Here is a 13,020-nt window from a genome sequence, read left to right on the forward strand (position 1 = left end):
CAGCTGTTCCTCAAAATAGGTAAACAATCAAGTGAATGTGAATGATCGGCCAAATGAAAAGTGGAGGTGACGGTGCACAAACACGACCAAGGCTTTTATGGCTGATGAATTTACGGTCTCAAATGGTTATTTACCGGTTCATTTTTTCTGGATGAGCTTGAACTCTGGGGAAAGCTTGCTCACATGCTTATGTTTATTTTTTAACGAGCATGAATTTCCGCATTAAAACTGCTCGGATCTTGCGTTTATTTTTTAACGAGCATGAACCTTGCCAAAACTGCTCGTTTATTTTGCATGCCCCCAGCATCATAATAACGCATGTCAAAGGAGGGTGCCCCCCAAGCTTCATTGCATTCAACTTGGTGGTTGGAATGAAGGTTTACCTTTGAATTTTGAAAAGGGGATTTGTTTCATTTTTTAATGAGGTTGACACAGTAAAAGAACTATCCTCATGATTCCTTGTTTCATTTTTTAACGAGGTTGACACGAGATAAGAACCGTCCTCGGGGCCCACTGTATTTATAGTATTTCCATTAGGGCGATGATCCATGCTGACAAAAAATTTAGGAATCTTCCGAATCCGTTGGATATAGAAGATTTCATATTGTAGGTTTCCACTGTGGCTACTTCTGCCAGATTACCCGCCGGCGGTAGGGCAAAAGTACCCATTAAGGCAGGGTCTTTTAGGAAACCTACTCCAATATTTTGGAGCGACTGATTACTTTCATGGATCATTGTGCTGCTTCCCGTAGCTTGAGAACTGTTGGGGAGAAATGTTTGTTGGTCGACGATTGTAATTTTTCCTTGAAAAGGAAATACAATCCTCCTGAAGTAGGTCGACACAACTGCAGCCATGGCATATATCCAAGGCCTTCCCAGTAGGATGTTGTAATCGAGGTTTCCATCGATTACTTCAACATCTACTTCTACTGCTTTGCCCCCCAGTTCAACTTGCAAGTTACTTAAAATCCCGTATGGAGTGTACGATAGTCCATGAAATGCTTTTAAGGTCGTTGACGATTTCGACAAGGGTGGTGAGCCTAAATTTTTCCAGCAACTCATCGACATAAGACATGTAGACGCCCCCTCATCAATAATTGTTCGATGAACAGTTTTGTTGAGGGCTTTCACTTGAATAAGGAAAGCTTGTTGAGCTGGTAACTGAGGGTCATATCCTTTATGATCAAAGGTCACAAGATTGGAATCCATTGGGCCAATCCCACCGATGGCTGATAATAAAGCTTGCTCTTGGGAGGTGCAATTTTGCGCTACCTCAAGTGTCGACATAGCGGACGATGATTGGGCCAGGTCCTCTATTATATTATAATCCTGTGTTATTTTTTCATGAGGATTAAATGTCGATTTGTGTACTACTCCCTTTGGCGACTTTATCATTGGTTTAGGAACGATGGGTGGCACAACTTTGGTCAAAGTTGTTGTTGAACTACTAGGTTGTTTATTCGCCTTGTTGTTCAACTGCTTTGGATTCCTGTAATCTTTATTCCTTGTCAAAGCATTATTTTGCTGCTTTGAGGTGGACAACATAAGCACTTGGGATCGGGAAGCATTTTGATTAGCAACCAGATTCTGTCTTGGATCAGGAAACGGATCAGTCAATATTGCTGGGGTTTTCGAACTCTTAAAGAGCTTCTTAACTTCAGCTATATGTGGACAATCTTTCGTCCAATGATCCTCATTGCATATATGACACCCTGTCGGGGGTTTCCCTTTCCTTTTCTTTTTCTTCTTTCCCCCTGGTTGCTTCAGTTGTTTGCCCTTGTCGGTCGACATGGCATTTACTTCTGAGGCAAGAAGTTCCTCATTTGCATTTTGACTAGAAATTTTGCGTTTTCCAGTCACGCCATTACTGGCGTGAGAGTCAGTATTCGATTTAGGAGGGGGAGGAATTGAAAATTCAGGTCTAGGGGCGTCAGGTATTTTGTCCTAGAGCGTGCTAGACTGAGTATATACTAAGTCTAAATATTGAGCGCGAGCAATGACTTGCTCCTCTGTTACGACTCCTCCCTTGGCCACATCTTCCGTTATAGCCGGAAGTAACGACTTTATAAACCATTCAACTAACAGCTGATCGAGAACGTAAGTTTTCACCATCCTACGACGACGACGCCACTCATGTATATGATCAGATATGTGAGTGGCCGTTGTCTGTTTGAAGTTGGTAAGGAGTTCTGTTCCCGTTTCATACCTTATCGGTAATTGAAAATGGGTTAAGAAAGTCGTGGCTAAGGAGCTGAAATTGTCGAAAGAGGCTCTTGGCAATTCAATATACCATTTAGCCGCTGGACCTGTCAATGTCCTTTGGAAGAGGCAAAGTCTTATCGAATCATCATTCAGGGTGTTTGATGAACACCATAGGTGGAATGTCATCACATGATTCGACGGATCTTCACCTGGATTTCCATTGAATTTAGGAATGTCCAATGGAAGTTTATGCGGAATCGCTGGCCACCAAGAGGCATAAGCAATTGGATCATTAGTCAGCCAGTTTAGATCTGGTAATTCTAGAGTTGCTATAAAGGGCAACTGTTGGTTCAGGTTAGGCGAAGCATATCCAGGATAAGATGGTATCGCCTGAGCAATGGGTCTTCGCAGACCAGCATAATGCTGACAACTTTGACAAGGTTGATGGGCATAACCATTATAGCATGGTTGCCCATTACTCACAAAGACTTGTTGCTCAGGTCCTTGATATGATTGCTGGAATGGCGGTTGTTGAGATTGAACCAGCTCTGGTTGTTGGACCATTTGATGTTGACCAATACTGGATGATTGACCAAGATGAGGAGTCACAGTACTTGTTTGAGCCTGAGTCGCTCCAGATAAGGAGGCACTACCCTGAGATTGTGATTGAGCCGCTGAGACAAGACGTTGTTGTATTACAACAGGTAGCGCTTGTACTTGCGACGCTTTCGCCATAGCAGGTGTGGTGGGAATATTCGACACAGGGTGTACTGATTGCATTGAATATGCAACTCCTGATTGTTGAGGCAGCATTGGTACCCGACCGCTGGATGTAATTCCAGTTTGACCTGATCCTTGTTGTAAACTCTCATATGGTTGTTCTCTAGGAGGGAACAACGAAAGAGCATACTGCCCTCCACATGGTGGAAACCCAGTACTTAAAGGGTAAATTGGCCTTTGAAGACACATTGGATCAATTTGCTGAGTTTCAACATAAGAAGTACCAGATGATAATCCGGATGAAGAAATAGGAACTAACCATATTGTCGTCCCTGATTGGACTCCGGCTTGTTGTTGACAATTTGCCGGGACAGATGGTATACCAGCGAACATCGTTGGAGTAGCAGCAGGAGGTTCTGCTGCTGCTGTGTCAGACGACACAGTCCTAGATGTCGACGATTGTTCAGACATATCTAGTCTATCCAAAAGATTTCTTAGCGATTCCACAAGAACTTACGATGCCAAAAGACTAACTTCGAAGATCAACGTAGGAATAGGAAGTGATTATGTTCCGTTTAAAATGAATTTTATATGACGACGCTTTAGACACAACTTGCTTTTTCAATTTTTAAGAGTCGAGAAAAAGCTAAAGATGACTCTAGTCTCCTTCGATGTATTAACGAGCCCGAAGTGACAAATGCTCGGATGGACTTTTTCAGTTATAGAGTTTGAAAAAGGCCAAAAGAAACTACTCTGGAGTTCTAGGCAGAGGGTGTGCCAAACCTTTCGCGAAACCACAGAATACGTTTTACGGTACGAGTGGTCGATCTTCGTGAATGCTGTGTTCACTGCATCGCGATCAGTAAGGCGGCAGACACGGTTTCCTATGGATAAAGGCTTTGTTCCTATAGGGGTCCCCCAATATACGCGACGGTACGCGGGGGCACAAGTCCGTATTAGTGCTATCGTCCCTCAGGAGGAATCACCCACCTTCGTAGAGATCGACAGTCACTATGTTTAACGACGCCGGTTCACGTCTCTACCTAGACCTCTACTGTGTTTCGTTATGTTTCAAAGCGTTGTTAGATAAATTCAGTTCTTTTTAGGTTGATCTTGCTTAGCAGTTTTCCTTTATGGATCACCACGTGATGTATGATACAACTCCTAAATGCAGTCTAAGAATGATAAGCAAGCTTTTTTTTCAATTCTTTCAACTTATGAAAATCTTAACTACTGAAGGAAAAGAAAGACATCATCTTTTCAAACAGATCATAGAGCGCACACTGATGCACTTTTCCTAAATCGACATGCAAATTGTCAAAATGCACATGCACAATGCAAGTATTTCTTTTCTTCTTCCTTAATGTTGATGTATTACAAAAAGAAAGCTGTTGTATAATTTCGAATTCAATTTCAAGCGAAAGCAAACAAGTTTTGTCCAATAATCAAAAGAACACCTTAAGGTTCACTCGTTTCAACACAAGAAATACTGAAATTCGAACCATATAACGAAAGCAAATGCTCAAGCAGCTATGAACAACAATAAACTAGCTCTTAGAATTACAACGACACTTTCTCACAGGTCTAGATCCAAGAGGTCATGGCAAGACTAGTTCACTTTCGCTATGGGAAACTGTGAATGACAGCAAGAAATACAATAAGAACAATCACGGTTTCTTCATACAACTGAGGCGGGATGAAGGCAAAGAGAAGTGGTTTCAGCTGGGTATACAGGTTGACAACAGGCTGCAAAAAACAATACTGAAAACTGGGCAACAGACAGTGGGGAATCCCAGTTGCACAAGGCAAAACTGGATCAGCGCAGGTGCTGCACTGTCAATCTGCGATGCAGCGCAGGTAGCCCCTTCGGGACCTGCGATGCAGTGCAGGTAGCCTTTGTTGCAGCTGCACTGATGAGACAACTCTCGTCTCTCTCAGATTCCGGGTCACAGTTTGCTCAAAAATCAACGGTTTTTGGCCAAATCAGAGGCTATCAGTAAAGTATACACTAGAGGATGATTAAAGGAAGATGAACACTATCACAAAGAGCTAAAAAGAATCCTTGTGAATCAGCTCTTCAAATCATAAACATGCCCAGCACTGGGCTAGAGTAGCTTCCCTCTACTTTGCATTCGAAGGACTCGAATGCAGTTCGATTCGGTACTCTCTTTGTTCAAGAAATGAATAGCAAGAAACACAAGCTACCAACAAGACACGATCCCCAGCGGAGTCGCCAGTCTGTTGTGGGGGAAAGTATCCAATTCGGAATGACCCTAACCCACTCTAAGGGTGACAGTTCCTTAGCAACAGATGAAAGCAAAGCTATCTAAAGTTTCTTCTTTATGACATGCAAGAGATAAAAGGAAGAGATCCACTTACCGATGTCTTGCGCAAATGGTCGATCCAGTCTCCTCTATTTGCCGCTTGCTCCCAGCTCCAAGTCTTTTCACGGGCCCAGCTACACGAGATCCTGCAAACAAGACAAAGAAAGGAAACTACAAGAAGCATGCATTCATAACTGATTCAAGGATTAGCATAAATCAAATACGCAAGTAAGACAATACACCATTGAAACACATGCGAATAGAAGAACCTCAAATGCTTTATTAATATATGGAAGTAAGGTTCAGGCGGTGATACAACCATGCGAGGTCCAATCCAGCATCACCTTCCCGACGGAGAGAAATCTCTTCTTCACCTCCCTCAAGCAATCACCCAATGCTCACAACTGTAAACCAACAGCAATTCTTTGCACTAAATTCCGCCCTTCAGATCCCATGGGATGAGATCCTTATATAGAGTTTTGGAGTGAAGATAAGTCAGCTTGATGTGTGACTTGTTGTCCTCTTCGACTCCAGTTGTTCTTCAGTTCTTCACTCGGAGTTTCTACCTCCCACTTGGAGTTTTAGAGGCTCTTAACTCATCATTAGGCGAATCTTATGATCAAGTGTCTTCTTGGAAGCTTCCTGGGCACTGGCACTTTGAGAAAAAGATTCCTCCACATGTCCAAGTACGCCCAGCACAGGTAGCCTTTGTTGCACTTGCGATGCAGCGCAGGTAGCCTTTGTTTCACTTGCGATGCAGTGCAGGTAGCCTTTGGAGCAGCTGCTTTGATCCAAAATTGACCTGTTTTTGAGTGTTTTTCAGTGGAGAACTGATTTGCAGTGCTGTGGTTTGCTGACCTTGTTCCTCTAAGGGTAAGAACAACATGTTTAGGGACTTTGGATCCCTTAGATTATTGACATTTCATGCTCTATGCTGTAAGGCACAAAAATGTCTATAACAAACCGATGGTTGTAATCTCTCTTTTCTACATCAATATAAGGTTGCAATTGTGTTTTCCACTCCGGGATGTTGCTAGTGTAATCGGTTTACATATTTATACAATGTCGTTATTATGAGTGGCTTAGATACATGAAATTAGATACCTTTATATGTTAATGCATTGTTTGTCATAGTTATATGCTTTGATATTACACTTGTCTTATCTATGTGTAGGTTTTGATCTGGAGCTAGCTAAGTGGTCTTCTGCCTTGCTACTTTGCACTCTCCTGCAACACCACACCAAGACTTGAGGTAATAAGTCCTTCCTACTTTGATTCTAATTTGTTTAACATAGATATGCATGCATATTTGTGACAATTACAGCTAATGTGACAGTCTACCAAGGATCCCGGGAATATTCTTGAGGGTTTCTACACCACCAAACACCCATGCATTAATCCCTATAGTAGTTGGACAAGGGATACATCAGGCCAAGTGTATCACCTTGGGGTTAACTAGTATTTTTGTGAAATAGAAAATGGAAATCAAATATTAGGCATTGACTACAGGAAGTTGAAGAAAGTGACTATCAAGAACAGTTATTTGTTTCCAAGGATTGATGACATTTTCGATCAGTTGAAGGGAGCAACAATGTTATTGAAGATTGATTTGAGATCCATATATCACCAAGTACACATCAAAGAGGAGGAAATTTACAAGACAACATTCTAGACCAGGTATGGGCATTATGAGTTTGTTGTAGTTCCATTTGGTTTGACTAATTCTCCAACTACTTTTATGTACTTGATGAATAGTGTGTTGCGTCTGTATTTGGATAAGTTTTTTATTGTGTTCATTGAAGATATATTGGTATATTATAAAAATGAGTAAGATAATGCCAAGCATTTAGCAGTAGTGTTGAGATTGGTGAGAGAGCATTAGTTGTATGCTAATCTCAACAAGTGTTGTTTCTTTCAGACTGAGGTACATTACTTGGGATGTGTTGTCTCCAAGGGGAGCATTGTAGTAGATCTAGAAAAGATAAGAGTTATCATGGAGTGGGTAGTTCCTAGAAACATAGATGGGGTGAGAACTTTCATGGGGTTGGGAGGTTATTACCGAAGGTTCATCATAAACTTCTCACATATTTCTTATCTTATCATATCATTGTAGAGAAAAGGTAAGAAGTTTGAATGGATAGAGGAGTGTGAGGCTAGTTTTGAGAAACTCAAGTAGTTGTTGACACATGCACTAATGTTCAAGTTTGCAGATCCGAACAAATAGTTTGTAGTATGCATAGATTCTTACAAGAAAGGACTTGGTGGGGTACTTATGCATGATCGATAAGTGGTATGTTATGAGTCACAAAAATGGAATGAGAATGAGAAGAACTACCCAACACATGATCTTGAGTTGGAAACAATCATACATACATTGAAGATGTGGAGGAACTATCTTTTGGGTAGGAGGTTTGTGTTGATGAGTGATCACCATGGGTTGCAGTATCTATTTAACCAACCAAACCTAAATGTCAGGTAGGCTCGATGATTAGACACAATGAGTGAGTTCAATTTTGAGATCAAATATATCAAAGGTAAAGATAACAAGGTGGCAGACACCCTTAGTAGGAGGATACAGGTAAATCACTTAGAAACTATGAGCTCCTATGGGATGGACTTATAGGATATGATCTTGCAGGAAGGTCAGCAAGATGACAGGTAAATGGAGATTGTGCATAGTCTACAACAAGTATAGGTGGTAGTACAGGTACATGTAGTAGCACATGTACATGTACAGGTATAGGTATAGGTGTAGGTGCACGGAATGTGGGCTATTGCCTTACAACAGATGGATTGGTTAGATTCAAAGACAAGATGTATGTGCCAGACAAAAGCTTGAGAATGTGATATTGAGGGAGTTTCATGTGAAACCTTATTCAGGTCACCTAGGATATTAGAGGACAATGACCGCAGTAAAGAAGTTTTATTATTGGCTAAATCTGAAGAAGGATGTAGCACAGTTTGTGGCTAGGTGTTTTGATTGTCAGCATGTGAAGGCAGAGTGTAAGAATCCAAGTGGACTGCTATAGCTGATTGCGCTTCCATAATGGAAATGGGAGGTATTTTCCATGGACTTTATCACAGGTTTTCTGAGGGTAGTGAGACAACATGATTCCATCATGGTTGTTGTGGACATGTTGACAAAGGTCACGCACCTCATTCTAGTGAAGTCTACATTCTCAACTAACAATGCACAGGTATTCATCAGAGATGTGGTAAAATTGCATGGTATTCCAAAGAGGATTGTGTCAAATAGGGATGCGAAGTTCCATTCCAAGTTTTGGAAGGAGTTATTTGCAGGTTTGGGCACAAAGTTGGCCTTCAGTACAACTTATCATCAGCAGACTGATGGAAAGACAGAGAGGGTAAACATGATATTAGAGGAGATGTTGAGGATGTCTATGATGCATCAACAGTTAAAGTGGGAAGAGTATCCTCCATTGGTAGATTTCACTTATAAAAATGGGTATCAAGAATCTTTGAAGATGATTCCGTTTGAGGCATTGTATGGGTGGAGTTGAAATACTCCCATAAGTTGGAGTGATCCATTTAACATGGTGTTGATTGGACTAGACATGTTGGTGGACATAAAATAGGAAATGAAGGTAATAAAGAATAATTTGAAGGCAACTTAGGATGGGCAGAAGAGTTATGCATATCGGAATAGGTTTTTCATGAAGTTCCAGGTTGGGGAATAGGTGTACTTGTGCATCATGTTAGTGTCGGTATCTTCATCCCTCCGTCAGAGATTAAATTCTCTTGTTGCATTGCATATTAGGTGTCTCGCTCAGTCAGATGCATTCCATTAGGAGCATGGATCATCTAACGGTAGTGGCTTGTTGTACATTTTCCCTCATGTCCTTCACCTTCTGGCCCATTTCCATTCATAAGGATCATCTACAGTCACTTTTTGTCTTTAAATTTCCAAGAGTCATTTCTAGGGTTTCAGTTTCATTAGGTCTAGGGTTTCATCAAAATGGTCTTTAAAATGTCTAATAACGGTCAGTAGGTGCATGAGGAGGTTGAATAAAGTTTTAGTACCAATAAATTTCATAATCTCATGCTCAGAAATGTATTTTTCCTAAAAACCCTGTTTTGAGGAAAAACAAAGTATTTTAGGTTTTTGTTCTATAAATTCATGTAATTTCAGTTCTCTTATATGTAAATCACTTCAGTGGAAACCTTGGTAATCTTGGCAAGCTTCAGTAGCTCAATCCCCTGCAAGGCAAAAAAAAAATCAAGTCATTCAATTCATCAAAGGCACAAAAAAAAAACTACCAAAAAACAGAGTTGAAAAAGTAAGTCACATTGCAAACATTATAAAAGTGGGTTTTATGAAGGAAAAATCAAAATTTCTTGTATATAAGTCATCTTTACAATTCAAAAAGCTCATTGGCACTTAAAGAAGAAAGATTGAGCAAAGTGAAGGTTGTGTTGGAGAAAGGAAGCAAAATCGCAGCAAAGAGTTTTAGTTTTGGAGGCGCGGCACATACAAGTGGCATGGCGCATTGGGTCGCCCTCCACAGTGTTAAAGTTATACTGGTGTGGCACATATAGGAGGTGTGGTGCATTGGGTTTGTGCCACGATGCATAGAGATGCCAAGCACAATTTCATCATAAACTCCCTCAAATTGCCAAAATTGCTCAAATCTTCTAGTGTGCAAGTAAGTCAATCCCTTTTCCTTGCTAGTGAAAGAGTTTTTCTTAAAAATTTATGGTGGTTGTGTGAAAAAACTCAAACCCTACTCCCTTTCAATTTCTCAAAAAACAATTGCCTAAGGTTTGCATTTGTCATTTTGCTGCCATGTCCACTCCACCACTCCCTCACTTTTGATTCCTCCATTTGTTTCCCAAGTTCATCCACTCACTCCCTAACTCCCATATTCCTAAAAAATCATTCACCCCTATCCCCAAATCTCATTTTCCCAAATCCTAATTCCAAAATCCCTAAACCCTAATTGTTGTCCCTAAGCTTACACACTATTCCCTAAACTCCCTATTTCCCGAAAAACTTGTCATAATATGCCCAAAAGCCCTCATACCCTCTCCCTCCACAGTCTCTCATACATTCTTACCCTTGGTGGCAAAAAACTAAAATCACCATAAATCTCTTCATACTCATCAAGAAAACTCACACATTAGCAAGCATGGAATCTGATCCTTCATATGACCAAGATGAAGAAACACACAATGACTCTCCTATAGAAATGCATGCACCAAGGAGACCTCACAAGGGTGGAAAACATATACGAGAGGAGCCTACTTCACTTGCTAAGCTGCAGGCCTACCCTCTTGCTATCACATGCTTCCAACGCCAATCCTGTTATCAGTTTTGTGAGATGGTTGCTAGAGTCCAGTATCATCATGAGTTAGCTCGGTTGTTTGTGCTTCATCTACATAATGGTGAAACCCCTCTAGCTGGTGTGACATTCACCTTAACACCGGAGTCTATTTCTCTAGCAACCGGCATTCCTAATGTCGGAGAGCAGTGGAATAAAATGCAGCAGATTGACAGGGAAAATTATGAACCATACATCAAGCCTGGTTGTTTGAGACAACTCAGTAGAGTTTTTCCCTTACGGTACCTGAAAGACTCATATGCTCCCCTGATGAAACTCATAACGAAGTATTTCAACTGTGAGGGCCGGTTGTCTCACCTATATGCTTATCATATCAGATTGTTGATGCACTTTACCAGGGTGAGAATGATGAATCTCCCTACTTCATGTGCCGAAATATTGAGAAGATGACCACCCTAGTACAACAGAAGACTGCTCAGCAGTAGTTTAACAATATATATCATTTTGCACTCATCAAAATTATGGTCATGCATCAGCTTGGTTTGCAGGGCATCACATGGGAGGATTTCATTTCTCATGAGTTCTTCAAAGCTCCTCAGGTACCTCCAGATACTTTTCATGAGACAAGTGGACCTTCTCATCAGCAGGAGGGTCATGAGAAATAGACCAATAGTATGTCGGTGTTTGTCACCTATCAAAAGGGCACTGGACAGTTGTTTGCAACAGCAAAGCGAGTATTATCTCCACTTGGCATGGAAGGGGTCTCGCTTCCTTATTCAGCACAATAGGTTCTGGATAAGGGCAAGAGGCCATTACATGATGAGGGGCCTTCAGGTGAGCAGGAGACCGATTTCATTCTCATTAAGGATGATAACACTGATTTGGGCCCACAAAGCTCAAAGCTCAAGGAGGTCATCCAAGAGCAATAGGCAGACATCAATGCTCTGTCCCTCAACTTGGAAAGAGCCAAGTGGATAATAAATTCCCTAGAGCAAAGAAACAAGCAACTAGAGGATCAACAAACCATAATGGAACTAAGAAACATACGAGAAAACCAGCAAGCTGCCAAAAGGAGTAAAGTCAAGTTCATAACACTTGAGCAAGAAACCATTGCTCATTGTGAGTCTTGGTTGGAGAGGACTAATATCCACTTAGAGAGGATGTTGGAGAAGGCCATCAACAAGAAAAATATGTTGAGAAACATGGCATATCACTATTTGTCAAGGAATATGGTGCGCCAAGCTAGAATCAGGAACTTGAAGGCCAAGTTGAAGAAGAGATCGAGGAGGAAAAGAGTGCAAGATAAAATTAAGATCATAGCTGAGGCTTCCTTGGCCCAAAACATCACTTGATGGAGAACACTCAACCCAAATTTCAAAAAATTTGGGACACTTTTTGTATTTTTGAAATTTTTGGGCTAAAACACAGAATTTTCTGCCCAATGCACCGCGCCACCTGGTGCTCGCTTTTTATGGAGGCCTCCAAGTGAAAAAAACTCAGCATATTTGGATTTTTCTTGGAAAAATATGCATGCCTACCAATGGCCAAGAAATTTTCACAGGTTTTGAGCCCCCAAAAAGGTCAAAAACACCCAAAAAATGACCTTACTGCCCCTAATTTGACACAGAGGAAGTAGTGTTGGGAGAACTCAGTTTTGGAGGGGCAAATGGAGGCCAAATTCAAATATTCCACTTGTTCTAGAAATTAGACAGGTAGAAATTTCTAACAAGCACACTTGGAGAAAAATTGGAAATCGCAAAGACCTCCAAAAGTGGCTGCAAACAAGTGCTACACATAGAGAAATCAGCACGACGCATTGGGGAAATTTTGCTCAGTTTGACCAAGTAGACTTTGTTTTTCGCCTAGTTTCTTGATAGTTTGACTTTTATCCTTCTTAATGTAAAACTCATGATGTAATTTAATGTAAATTTATGGATCTTGCTGTAGTTATGTCAAATTCTCACTCATGGAGGTAGATTCATTTATCAAAAAGTAGTTTGCCACTTAATGAATCAGTTCCCTAGTTTCTAGAGGCAAGCTGTTCCACTGCCTAATTTGTAGTTCTCAGTTTAGAATTAGATGGAACAGCTCCTAAAATCATGAGCTTGACCCCTATAGGATAGGATGAGTTTTTTTTTCCCTATATCTTGTGATTTTTCAGTCACTAGCATGGTTGGACTTTTGAGAAAGCTTGGAGCTTCATTGTATACATTTTTTAGCAGTGTTGGCTAAGGAATAGACCAGGGCTTGCAGCACTCTATGGGATTCATGTGGCACCTTGCTTTGGTATTTTGTTTCCTTTAGTAAATTGTAATTTTATATGTGTTTATGTATGCCATTATCTCTCTTGCTTCTTCTTAGCTAAAACAAACAAGGATAAAGGTAGAATCCATTGAAATTGCAGTGCTCTACCTAGGGTTTGCTTAGTTATTGATGTTTTCAGCTGTTTGAAGAGGATCCCTGAGGTTTTATTG

Source organism: Pinus tabuliformis, chromosome J (genome assembly GCF_031772625.1).
Source record: "Pinus tabuliformis cultivar Carrire ecotype Pingquan chromosome J, CPIR1, whole genome shotgun sequence".
In the NCBI taxonomy this organism is placed as follows: Eukaryota; Viridiplantae; Streptophyta; class Pinopsida; order Pinales; family Pinaceae; genus Pinus; species Pinus tabuliformis.